Source organism: Benincasa hispida, chromosome 10 (genome assembly GCF_027475165.1).
Source record: "Benincasa hispida cultivar pf3 chromosome 10, pf3_genome.v1.1, whole genome shotgun sequence".
Taxonomy (NCBI): Eukaryota; Viridiplantae; Streptophyta; class Magnoliopsida; order Cucurbitales; family Cucurbitaceae; genus Benincasa; species Benincasa hispida.
The window spans coordinates 8,162,940-8,177,632 of record NC_143487.1 but is presented as its reverse complement, the minus strand read 5'-3'; the positions used below and the strand labels follow the sequence as shown (position 1 = coordinate 8,177,632).

Sequence of the window (14,693 nt, the reverse complement as noted above, 5' to 3'; positions counted from 1 at the left end):
ACTTAAAGTGGTGAAGTCTATCAATGATAAGATTATCACTGGTAGACTTCACCATTTCAAGTCTATCAATGGTAGAAACGTGTCAATGATAAGTTTAACATTGATAGATTTCACTACTTCAAGTCTATAAGTTATCAGCTCCATAAATGATAAACTTGAAGTATTTAGTTTGTTAACTGAAGTGGTTACTACTACTCTAACAGGACAATTATAGAAAGCAAACAACAACAAAAAAGGGGACAAAAAGAACCTTAGAAGTTGAAGAACCATAAAGCAAAAAAAAAAAAAAAAAAGATGAAAAAAGAAAGGGTATTAACTATATATTTACTATATATCTATTTCTAAGTTGTTTTTTAGAATATTTATCACTGGTAGACTTCACCACTTCAAGTCTATCAATGATAGAAACGTGTCAATGATAAGTTTAACATTGATAGATTTCACTACTTCAAGTCTATAAGTTATCAGCTCCATAAATGATAAACTTGAAGTGTTTAGTTTATTAACTGAAGTGGTTATTACTATTCTAACAGATTGACAATTATGAAAAGCAAACAACAAAACAAAAATGGGGCAAAAAGAACCTTAGAAGTTGAAAAAACATCAAGCAAAAAAAAAAATGAAAAAAAGAGAAGGTATTAACTATATATGTACTATATATCTATTTCTAAGTTTTTTTTTGTAATATTTATCACTAGTAGACTTCACCATTTCAAGTCTATCAATGATAAAAACGTGCCAGTGATAAGTTTAACATTGATAGATTTCACTACTTCAAGTCTATAAGTTATCAGCTCCATAAATGATAAACTTGAAGTGTTTAGGTTGTTAACTGAAGTGGTCATTACTATTATAATAGATTGACAATTATGGAAAGCAAAAAACGAAAAACAGGGGCAAAAAGAACCTTAATAGTTGAAGAACCATCGAGCAAAAAAAAAAAAAAAGATAAAAAAAGAGAAGGTATTAACTATACATTTACTATATATCTATTTCTAAATTGTTCTTTAGAATATTTATCACTGGTAGATTTCACCATTTCTAGTCTATCAATGATAGAAACGTGCTAGTGATAAGTTTAACATTGATAGATTTCACTACTTCAAGTCTATAAGTTATCAACTCCATAACGATAAACTTGAAGTGTTTAGTCTGTTGACTGAAGTGGTTATTACTATTCTAAGAGATTGACAATTATGGAAAGCAAACAACAAAAAAAGGAGCAAAAAGAACCTTAGAAGTTGAAGAACCATCAAGCAAAAAAAAAAAAAAAAAAAAAAAAAGATGAAAAAAGAGAAGGTATTAACTATATATTTACTATATATCTATTTCTAAGTTGTTCTTTAGAATATTTATAACATATATTTTCTTTTTTGTTTAAATAGGCAAAAAAAAAAGTCACTAAAGAAATTTGGAACTCCACTTTGAAAGTCACAGTTTATGTCAAGTTGGAAATGATAGACTATATTATGAGTTTATATTCTACGTGTCTATCTTAATTTAAGGAAGGACCATTTAGGCATTTGCTAGGTTTAAAAATGTCCAAAGTACTTTTACAACTTCTAGCACATTTGATTAGAAAACAATGTATCTTTACTGATAACATTGTTCTTCTTTTCAACATTGAAGGTAACATAGTAGAGTTTGGGTTGAGGAATTTTTGTTTAATTACTGGATTAAATTGTGATGAATACCCTGTTGAAGATATTTTACATGAAACTAAAGAAAAAGATTCATAAATTAGACAAGAATTTTTAGAAATTATACTAGCATCACTAGAGAAAATGTGAATAGTGCATTTGATTATTTTTCTAATCACTACAGTGATGAAAGAAAAATAGCAAAACTTGCCAATCTTTATTTGCTAGAAAACTTGTTGATTCCAAAACAACGTCATAATTGTGTGGATTGGAATCATGTCAAGATGTTAAATGATGAGGAGAAGTTTAGGAATTATCCATGGGGAAGTCTGTCTTATTGTCTTACCATCGAGTTTTTTAAGAGATCTATTAAGAGTAAAAACAAACCAGCTGCATATCTGCAAAGATTCCCCGTAGTTTTAGCTTATTGGGCATATGAAATACTTCCTAAACTTTCTGAGGGGTTCGCAAAAAGAATAGGAGATGGCTTTCCAAGAATCTTGAATTGGGAAAAAACAAAGCAACCAAATTGGCAAGATCTTAATGACAACATCTTCTCGGAACGAAATGTAAGTTTCTAATTTTTTTCATTATTTATTGTGATACAAGTCTATCAATTACATTGATCTATCGGTGATAGAAGTATTATATCTATTGAAACACACAAATAAACCTAGGGAAGGAGTCTATCAGCAACATAGTTTATCAATGATAGACCAATATCACAGATAGATAGACTATATCAGTGATATTGGTCTATTAGTAATAGGGTCTATCAGTGATAGGCCCACATCATTGATATGATCTCATTAAACTATGTCAATGATAACTCTTAACTATGATTATATGAGTATTTCAAATCTCATAAAAAGAAGGTATTATGTATACAGTAAGTACTAACTAAATATTATGTTTTCAGCTCCATTTAGTTCCTATTGTTGCATCAAAAGAAGAAATGACATTAGAATACTTCAAAAAATATATGAAAATGGAGGAAAAAAAGATTGGAGGAAGGAGAAACTGTTGTAGAAAAAGATAAAAAGATTCGAGAAAAAATATCTTCTTTATAAGAAAATATTGAAGGTCTTAAAAGGAAACACAAAAAAAAATGTTGAAGATCTTAAAAAAGGACAAATGGAGATTCTCACTTTATTACATTTTCTAATGGAAATTGTAAAGAAAAGTGAAAGACAAGCTCAAGAGTGCTTTGACAAGAATCATCCTCCATCTATGAGTTTAGAAATGATAGATGTCGATGTTGATGTTAATATTGACAAAGTAGTTGAATATGTAACTACTTATGCCAAGGAGAAAGAGGTAAAATTATTAAAGTCTTCTAGTTCTTTTATTTTTTTGTTTTTTTTTCTAATGATAGACTACTATATAAAGTAAATATAGTTTACTGACAACATACTATCTACAGATGCATGAACAAAATCGTGAGAAAGAGAAGGAAATAGAAGAAGCCCATATTGTTGAAGGAAAAAAGGTACCCATCTAGTTAAATAGTAGGTTATTGCTATTCTATTTTATCTTCAAGTGTGCTGCTCATTAAAGGCTATCAGTGATAGGTTTCTATCACTGATAGAATGTTGTAATCTTTTTATTGGAGTCCAACAGTAACATAAAAAAAGTATATTGACATCTACAGTTTTATGCATTGCTACACTTATATAATATATTACAGAAGATTGAAGACAAGGAGGAAGAAATGAATGTATATGAAAAAAGATAAAAAATGGTGCATGAAAAAGCAAAAAAAAGTGAAGGTATAAATGGGGTAAATTTACAGGTTTTACAATTATGATCAACAAGATGACAACGACTGCACTTTATCTGACTTTTTTGCTCGCTAATTGATAATATTCTTTGTTTTTGAGGTCGGTCTACTGAACGTTTAACAACTGGAGGTAATATACTCATGTCAATCCCTATAGGCTTCCAATTAGCATGGTTCCCAACTAGATGAACAGAACCAGCATAACATGAAATCAAAGTGCTTGTAAAAAAATACTTATGAACAAATGGGTAAGTATCCATGTTGCGTCCACGAATAACAGCAAGTGCATGGGCACATGGAATTTTATCAAGACCCTGAACATGACAAGTACATGGTTTGGAATCTATATGTACCATAAAATGATTGCATCCATCAATTACTTGAAATTCAACATCATTAATTGCATTAGCCTGAGAAAAATGACATATAGACAAGAAAATAATTAAGATCCAACTATCTAAGTCTATCAGTGATAGAAGTCTATCACTGATAGAACTCAATCACTGATAAATTGTGCTATATTACCCATGAAAACAAGTAACTCTTACCGTGAAGCTTCTTGATATATGATGTTGTGTTTGTAGTTTCCCCTCAGCCCAACTAGTCAAAACAGATTTCATACAATATGTAGCTTTACTTTTATAATAAAACCATTTTTGAAGTAATTGTCTGATTGAATCGAGTAGTGATGCCACAAGTAAATCTCAAAGCTCTTTTAGAACTGCATTTAAACATTTTGAAATGTTTGTAGTCATCATCTGATATCTTCTCCTTCTACAATATGCACGAGCCCACTTCTCGAAACCAACATTACTAAGACAGTCTCGTATGTGAGGATATATAGCCTCCATCCATCTCATATTCAACTTAAACTCAACAATAGTATATGTTTTTCTACATCTAAAAAACATATTATCGATATAAGAGTCCTTATATGTCAACTTCAAACTTCTCAAAAGGTGTTGCAAACAAATATTCAGCCGTTGGAAAAACATTTTGAACACCTTTTGGAATACTTAAATTTTGAATAGATATAATAACTAAACCTTCTAGATCCCTTAAACTTCTCTTTGTTTTATCAAAAAACCATCTCCATGATGCATCATTCTCGGTGTCTACAATATTAAAGGCAAGAGGAAAAATCTGACTATTACCATCAATTGTTGACGTCGTCAAAAGAGTTCCACCATATTTACATTTCAAAAAGGTGTCGTTAACTGATATGTTTGGCCTACAATATTTTCACCCCTCAATACACGATCTAATTGCCATGAAACAATACTTAAAATGTCCCTCAGAATCAATTTCATATGTAGTGAATGAACCTGCAGTAAGATGTTTTTTTAAAAAAAAAAAGATATATCAAAGAATGGTTACATTCTGTTTTACATTAGATCTATCACTTATAGACAAAATATCAGTGATACACCAATGATATACTCATTTACTATAAAATCTATCACTGCTAGACCAACATCATTGATAGATCATATAAGTTAAACAAATCTATAAAATATTGATTACATACTCATTGAAAACTTGATTGATGATATATAAAGGATAGCAGGAAAAAACAAACTTGGATTCATTTCTTTTAGCTTCATAAAAAAATTCTGGGGTCAAGACATAAGATTCCTTTGCATCACCATTCAATGACTTCATAATATATTTGTTGAGGATGATGCCCTAAACTCTCGTGTCCTATAATTTGTAAACACAGTTTTGAACAAACGCTTGTGATGTATAATATATGATATTTTCTTCACTTATTGTCTTTGACATTTGATGTTTTATTTGTTTTATCACAAACCAATAAATTAAAATCCCTGGTTGTCATTATGTAACTTAAGCATGTATGTGGAGACATACAAGTGGATCATGTCTTAAGTGATAACCAAAATGGTCTGTAGTATATGAATATATGAGGGAAACCTTATCCTGGTGACGCTATGGGTGTGGCCTGCTTTGTAAAATAGTTACAAGTGTTGCGACTTGCTACATATGGTCTGATCTTGATCATTCATGTGGGGACATGCGAGCGGAGGCGTCCTATACAAAGAGTTTGTATAAGACTTGACTACGATGTGTTAACGTCTTGTTATATAACGTCGTTCATGACAGAGACTTTATTTCACTAGAATGACCATAGGTAACATGACCTCAATCCTGAGTGAGTTGGGAGCTCCTGCCTTTGAGGGTGGTTCTTTGATTTACATGGGTGCGAGTGGTCAGGTCGCCAAATCAAACCTACCACTTTGGGGATTCATATAATTTGGGAACTGGGAACTCAACTACACAAGATGGAATTCACTCCTTCCCCGAAGTAGGGGTAAATAGATAGATTGCTCCCTTAAGGGGTGATCCTGGGCTTAAACGATGTGGCACCACACACCTTCTCATGGCCTGAGAGGTGTCCACACATAGTAGGACTATGTTATATTGTTCATTAGAGGGATCAGTGGTACTTAAGGAGTTAGATATAACTACAGGGGCAAAACGGTAAATTGGCCCAACTGTGCTTACGAGCATCTGTGAAGGGTTATCGTATTGTTGATTGGTTATATCTGATGGACACAGAAATATATCTATGGTAAGAAGAGTTCAGCCGTCGCTCTTTAGTGGAATTCCTGGCAGTTAACAGATGGTGGATCTCGTGGCTAAAGAGTTTAGTCAACTATTCACGTACCGTTGGAGCTTCGAGCCATAGGTCCATAATGTCCTCTTGATAGCTCAATGGATTCAAGTTGAGAATAAGCTTTTGGGTTAGTTTGAAATGTTCAAATTGACAAGAGGGAGTTCGATTATATATGATATGATTGATTTTATGTATGAGATACATTAATTAGAGAAAAATGGATATAAATATGATTTATATCTAGTGGAGGAGAAAACATTATGGTTTATATGTGATATTAAACTATATGTTAATGAATATAATATGATTATATGTATTGATTTTAATTGGACAATTATGGGATAATTGGATGCTGTTTTCTCCATAACCGTGTGTTAGTGGGAGGTTTGATTCAGTTTTCCTAATTGAAGAATAAAATGAAAATCGTTTTCATTTTTAAAAAAAATCATCGAATTTGCTCGAGAAAAGTGTATACTGCCTATCGCTTAGCTAACCAAGAGACTATATGATAGCTCGAAGTTACTACACAATCATATAGACGCGCACCTCTTCTAAATGACCGCCTACGTTTTACTAAACAATCGTCTAGCACCGAGCGATTACTAAATGATCGTCCATATGATCGCTACCTATTTACTACACGATCATATACCTTCTTCTAAACGATCAAGCATTGTCTATATGATAGACTCTACCCTTCTCTCACTTGTTTGGTCGTTGTATACGATCTTCATATCCTCCTCCCCTCTACCAAACTCCAACAGAGCCCATTCTTTAGATTCTCACATCGAGAATACCGAGGGTTCTAAGTGGTGGTGTCATCCCCATTGTTGCGGTGTTCGTGTGAAGGTCGTTCGTGAGTAGATTATCAGAGTTTTGGTGAATAATTGCTTGGAGCGAGAGCGAGAGTAGTAGTTCGTTTGGAGAGAGCGAGTCTCTGGTGAATAAGTGTTCTTCAACTGGTATGTTTTCTTGTTCTCTTGTCATTTATTGTTCAAAGTATGCCGGTAATTTGTAGTATAATGCATATTTGTTCTGTTGATTATAAATGTGGTAATCTGTCACAATGAGTTTGGAACGATCCGCTTCCACTCAGAGGCACTCTTGTATAAGAGTTCTTTCAATATTCTTTCGCCCTCCAAGCTTTATAGTAGCTAACATTTACCCCAAATTTAGTACGCATGTGAATCATAATATCATCTAGAGTCAAACGGTCATTACGACTAAAATCTTTTATCATACAGTCACCAATCAATGATGAAGATGCTTGTCTACGATAAGTTTGAATAGCATTTATAGAAAAACTATGATTAGAAATATACTTCCTAAGTTTCCATAGTTCCCCACCCTTATAACAAGATGCACGAACATACCATTTACAATCTTCTTGAGAGCACTTTAACACAATTACTTTAAAATTTGATCTCACAGTCTTAATCTCAAAGTTGTTCTTTATAGCTATGTAGTAAAAATACTTTGATACTATTTCCTTACTAGCAAACATATCCTTCTCTTTCAAATCAAATATAAAAGACAAGCTACTAATGTCAACATCTGTTAGGATGTTAAAATCATCACTAATGGGAGAAGAAGAAGACACGACACGTAAAAAATTATTAAATCCACTATTGGAAACTCCTTCTAAAAGAATATCATCAGCATGAACAACTAATGGATGTCTTGTACTTTGTTCTTTAACTAAATTCAAAAACCAAGCAACATCGTTATCTTCATGAATTTCAACCACAGTTTGAATGCTATCGATACCAAAATCCAATAAGATCGATAACTGTATTGAAGAAATAAATGCATCCAATTGAATTTCCTTTAATATCAAACTCACAAAACTCTCAAAACACATAATCTCATAAACCAATATGTCTTTAGTCTTGTAATTCAAGTAATTATGTTTATCATCCCACTGTCCACTATGAAACACCATTATTGCGAGCTTAATCATATTTTCAAATCACTACAAGAAACAACAATTAAACTCGTGACATTCTAGACTAGTAGAATAAATAGAAAACAATATCTATAAATGATAGACTAATATCATTGATACACTATGATATGTATCTTGTTGGGGTTGATGCCCTAAATCTTGTAGGGTCCTGTAGTTTACAAACACCTGTATGAACAAGCAGTATTAGGATATATAATATGAGATATTTTATTCACTTCAGTCTATATTACATGTGATATTTTAGTTGCACTAACCACAAACCAATAAACTAAGATCATTGGTTATCGTTGTAACTTAAGCATGTATGTGAAGACATATAAGTGGATCATGCTTTAAGTGATAACCTAAATGGTCTGTAGTATATGGATAAAGGAGGGAAACCTTATCCTGGTGACGTTACAAGTGTGACCCGCTTTGTAGGTGTTACAAGTGTTATAAGGTGCTACAAATGGTCTGATCCTGACCAATCATATATTAGACATGCGAGCGGGGATGCTCTATACAAATGAGTTTATATAAGACCGGACCACGAAATATTTAGTCTCGTTATATAACACCGTTCATGACAGAGACATTCATTTCACAAGGATGACCATAGGTAACATGACCTTAATCCTGAGTGAGTTAGGAACTCCTGCCTATAAGGGCGGTCCTTTGATTTGCATGGGTGTGAGTGGCCAGATCGCCGACTCAAACCTACCACTTTGGGGATTCGTCTGATTGGGGAGCTGGGAACTCAGCTACACAAGACGGAATTCACTCTTTCCCCGAAGCAGGGGTATGTAGATAAATTGCTCCCTTAAGGGCTGATTCTGGGGCTTGAACAATGTGGCGGCACACATTTTCTTGGCTCGAGAAGGGTTTACTCATAGTGGGACTATGACGTCTTGTTCATTAGAGGAATCAGTGGTACTTAAGGAGTTAGATGCAACTACAGGGGCAAAAATTGGCTCAACTGTACTTACGAGCGATTTGTGAAGGATCATCGTAATGTTTATTGGTTATATCCAATGGACAAAGAAATATATCTGTAGTGCGAAGAGTACAGCTGTCGATCTTTAGTGGAGTGCTCGACAGTTAATAGATAGTGGATATTATGATTAAAGAGTTTAATCAGTTATTCATATACCGTTGGAGCTTCAAGCTACAGGTCCATAAAGTTCCCTTGGTAGCTCAATGGATTCATGTTGAGAATCAGTTTTTAGGTTAGTTTGAAATGTTCAAATTAACAAGAGAGAATTTGATTATATATGATATAATTAAATTAATTCAATTATATATGATATAATTGATTGATGTATTTGATACATTATTTGAATGGAGGAATTAATATAAATATGATTTATATTAAGTGCCATAAAGGAGAAAAAGAACTATGGTTTATATGTTTCATATGATGTGATATTAAAACTATAGGTTATAAATATAATATGATAAATTAGTTATTATATTTATTTATAATAAATCAATTATTAGATAATTGATTTCAGTTTTCTTCAATAATCGACTTAGTGGTTTGTTATGGACAATTTATAGGAACCGGTGAGATAAAGTGAAAAATGGTTTTTCATTTTGATATTGGAACACACTACACGAATCGAGTGATCGTTTTCATATTCGAGAGAGTAAACGATAAGAGCATCTAGTTTTCCTATATGATAGCTACTCGTTGCTAAACGATCGATAACTACTCGCTGCTAAACAATCGAGTACCCAAGTCTAAACGACAGATTTCTGTCTTCTCCCACTTACTCGATCGTCCAATTCCTCCTTCCCTCTACCAAATCCATACAGAGTCCACACCTCATGGATTCTCACACCGAGAATACCAAGGTAGCCTTGTGGTAGTGTCGAGTTTTCGTTCGAGGTTCGAGGATGGAGTTTTACTCGTTGCTAATCGAGGATATTCCAAAGGCCTGTTGTGTTAGCGTTGTTGGGCGCCTTGTTGATTGATCGAAGGAATACTAGAAGAAAAGTTCTTCAAAGGTATGTTTACTCGATCCCTTTTGTGTTTATTCTTTTGAAGCATGCTGTAATTTAAAGCTAATGCATAACTGTTTTCATTGGATTGTAAATGTTCATGTTCTTTCACAATGGGGTTTGGAACGATCTGCTTCCGCTCATTGGTTCTCTATGTTTAGAGATCTTTCAATTGGTATCAGAGCCAGGTTGTTCTGATATTCCAAATTCCATTGATGTATTGAATTACTTTTGCAGTCTTAGTGGGTTTTATGTTTCTACAATGCGTTTAAGTGTTAAATGTAGTTGTGGAGGTGAATTGATGGATGTTACTGGATGATTGTCTCTATTTTTAAAGATTTCTTTACATTTCAAAGTTAATTTGTAAGGGCCCTTTCGTTTTTGGGCATAATTAATTTACTATCGAGTCTATATTTAAAGTGTTTTGGTCTGTAAGAGTCGTTCGTGATGAAGCTTCAACGCATGGAGATGTTGTTCACTTCGAGGAAGGAGACCAAGGGTTGGTCACATCATTTAGCCCAGGCTAATCGATCGTTTAGATTTGGCTACGCGATCGTGTAAAAAAGTTTTACTTGATCGTGTAGTATTTACTAAACGATCGCATGGCTGATGCAACGCAATTGAGTAAAGAGTTTACCCGATCGTGTTGCATTGGCTACTCGATCGTCTAGACGCTAAGGTAAACGATCGTTGAGTATATGATACTCGACGTATGATAGGCGTGCGCACTAAACGATCGAGTAGGCCAACATGTTTATCGCATAGTCACTGGCTACTCAATCACTTGGTATGAGATACTCGATGCTTGCTCCTCGATCGTTTAGACGATCATGCTTCCTCGTATAGTGGAGGCGAATTGATGGATGTTGCAGGATGCTAGCACTGTCTAAGGCATCATACATTGACAAGATGTTGATCAAGTACTCGATGCAGAACTCCAAAAGGGGCCTTTTGCCTTTTCGGTATGAAGTTACATTGTCTAAGGAACAGTGTCCTAAGACACCTCAAGAGGTTGAGAAAATGAGATGGGTTCCCTATGCATCTGTTGTTGGCAGTTTGATGTACGCGATGTTATGTACTAGACCTGACATTTGCTACGGTGTAGGGATAGTCAGTAGATATTAGTCTAATCCAGGACAGGGTCAATGGACAACTTATTGGGGTTTGTGCCCTAAAATCTCGTGTCCTGTAGTTTGTAAACAACTTTTTACGAACACTTGTGATGTATAATATCAATGATATTTATTTCACTACTTGACTTTGCACATTTAGATGTTTTTTATTTTACCACAAACCAAGAAACTTAATATCCCTGGTTGTCTTTATGTAATTTAAGCATGTATGTAGTGACATACAAGTGGATCATGTCTTAAGTGATAACAAAAATAGTCTGTAGTATATGAATATAGGAGGGAAAACTCATCTTGGTAACACTACGGACACGACCCGCTTTGTGGAATTATTACAAATATTGTGACTTGTCATAGATGGTCTGATCCTAATCATTCGTGTAGTAGACATGCGAGCAGGGGCGTCCTATACAAAGAGTTTGTATTAGACCTGACCTCAAAGTGTTAATGTCTTGTCATATAACTCCGTTCATGACTGAGACTTCACTTCACTAGGATGACCATAGGTAACATGACCTTAATCCTGAGTGAGTTAGGAACTCCTGCTTGAGGGCGGTCCTTTGATTTGCATGGGTGCAAGTGGCCAGAGCGCTGACTCAAACCTATCATTTTGGAGATTCGTCTGATTTGGGAGCTGGGAACTCAACTTCACAAGATGAAGTTCACTTCTTTCCCAAAGTAGAGGTAAGTAGATAGATTGCTCTCTTAAGGGCTAATCCTGGGGCTTGAACGATGTGGCGCCATGTACCTTCTCATGGCCCGAGAGGTGTTCACACATAGTAGGACTATGTTGTATTGTTCATTAGAGGGATCAGTGGTACTTAAGAAGGAAGATGTAATTATAGGGGCAAAATGGTAATTGGCATAGCATCTGTGAAGGGTCATCGTATTGATGATTGGTTATATCCAATGGACATAGAAATATATTTGTGGCAAGAAGAGTTCAACTGTTGGTTTTTAGTGGAATGCCTGGCAGTTAACGGATGGTGTATATCAAGTCTAAAGAGTTTAGTCAGCTATTCACGTATCGTTGGAGCTTTGAGCCATAGGTTCATAAGATCCTATTGGTAGCTTGGATACAAGTTGAGAGTCAGTTTTTGGGTCAGTTTGAAATGTTCAAATTGACAAGAAAGAGTTCGATTATATATGATATAATTGAACGAGTTAATTAAATATGATATAATTAACTTTATGTATGAGATACATTAATTTAGAGGAAATTAGATATAAATATGATTTATATCTAGTAGAGAAAAATATTATAATTAATATATGATATTAGTTTATATGTTATGTATATAATGAGATCACATTCATTGGACGGTTATAAAGAAAATGGGATGACATCTCTTCTGTTCTAAATAACGGATGAGTGTATTGAAAGATCACTTTGGGATGCATAAATAGTTGACGATGTGTTGAGCATGGAGGCGCAGACATTGTGTTAAAGATAGTGTCATCGTTTAGAAAATCAGTGCCTATACGATAATGACTGCACAATCGCTTACATATACGATATTACTAAGCGATCGTTTACCAATTACACCGTCACGCACTATTAACTAAACGATCGTTCACTTTTTCCTAAGCGATCATGTAGCTCCCGATATTTACTAAATGATTGTATAGAAAATCACTTAGTTTTTCCTACGCGATCGTTTGGACGATCGCTCACCCTTTTCCTACACGATCGTTTATTCAATCGTTTACCCTTTCCTACACGATCGTTTAGACGATTGCTTACTTTTTCCTACACAATCATATACTTCACCTAAATGATCAAGCATCTAGTCTATGCGATAGACGACCTCATCTCCCACTTGCTTGATCGTTGTGTATGGTCTTCCTCTTTCCTTCTACCAAATCCGAATAAAGCCCACACTTTGGATTCTCACTCCAAGAATACTGAGGGCTCTGAGTGGTGGTGTCATCTCCATTTCCTTCTATTCGAGTGGTGATTGTTTGAGGTAGATGGTTGGGTTTTAGACTTGCTGTTAAGAAGAAATCTTCATCTGGTATTATCTCTTGATCTCTTTAGCATTATGAATGCATATTAGTATAAAGTAGCAAGCATATAAAGCAGAAATACCATCTCATTAGAGAGATTGTGCAATGAGGGGACGTGATTGTCACGAAGATAGCTTCAGAGCACAACGTTACTGATCCGTTTATGAAGGCTCTCATGGCTACAGTGTTTGAGGGTCACCTACAAAGCATGGGTCTACGGGACTGACCGCGACTGGACTAGGGCAAGTGGGAGATGTTTTATTGGGCCTTAATGCCCTAGTTTATTGTTTTGTACTTGTAATATGATTACCTTGCACCCCACTAGCTTTAGGACAAGTGGGAGATTCTTGGGGTTGATGTCCTAAATCTCGTAGGGTTCTGTAGCTTGTAAACACCTGTATGAACAAACAATTTTGTGATATATAATATGAGATATTTTATTCACTTTAATCTATATTATATGTGATATTTTAGTTGTATTAACCATAAATCAATAGACTAAGATCCGTGGTTATTGTTGTAACTTAAGCATGTATGTGAAGACATACAAGTGGATCGTGCTTTAAGTGATAACCTAAATGGTCTATAGTATATGGATAAATGAGGGAAACCTTATCCTGGTGATGCTACGAGTGTGGCCTGCTTTGTAGGTATTACAAGTGTTGTAAAGAGCTACAAATGGTTTGATCCTGACCATTCATGTATTAGACATGCGAGCGAGGATGCTCTATACAAAGGAGTTTGTATAAGAATAGACCACAAAATGTTTAGTCACGTTATATAACACCATTAATGACAAAGACTTTCATTTCACTAGGAAGACCATAGGTAACATAACCTTTAATCTTGATTGAGTTAGTAACTCCTGCTTATGAGGGCGGTCCTTTGATTTGCATGGGTGTGAGTGGTCAGATCGCCGACTCAAACCTACCACTTTGGGGATTTGTCTGATTGGGGAGCTGGGAACTTAGCTATACAAGACGAAATTCACTATTTCTCCAAAGTAGGGGAAAGTAGATAAATTGCTCCCCTAAGGGCTGATTTTGGGGCTTGAACAATGTGGCACCACACCTTTTCTTGGCCCGATAAGGGTTTACTCATAGTGGGACTATGACGTATTGTTCATTAGAGGAATCAATGGTACTTAAGGAGTTAGATGCAACTATAGAGGCAAAACGGTAAACTGGCCTAACTGTACTTACGAGCGATTTGTGAAGGGTCATTGTACTATTGATTAGTTATATCCAATGGACACATAAATGTATCTGTACTGCGAAGAGTGCAGCTGTCGATCTTTAGTGGAATGTTCGACAGTTAACGGATGGTGGATATCATGATTAAAGAGTTTAATCAGTTATTCACGTACCGTTAGAGCTTCAAGCTATAGGTCCATAAGGTCCCTTTGGTAGTTCAATGGATTCATGTTGAGAATCAGTTTTTGGGTTAGTTTGAAGTATTCAAATTAATAAGAAGAAATTTGATTATATATGATATAATTAAATTAATTCAATTATATATGATATAATTGATTGATGTATTTAATACATTATTTGAA

The 14,693-nt window shown here is 34.6% G+C and overlaps 1 pseudogene; it reads right to left on the bottom strand.

Annotated features, from left to right (window-relative positions):
• Nucleotides 1-3,293: 3,293 nt before the first annotated feature.
• Nucleotides 3,294-8,015, bottom strand: LOC150033088 (uncharacterized; annotated as a pseudogene).
• Nucleotides 8,016-14,693: the final 6,678 nt, after the last annotated feature.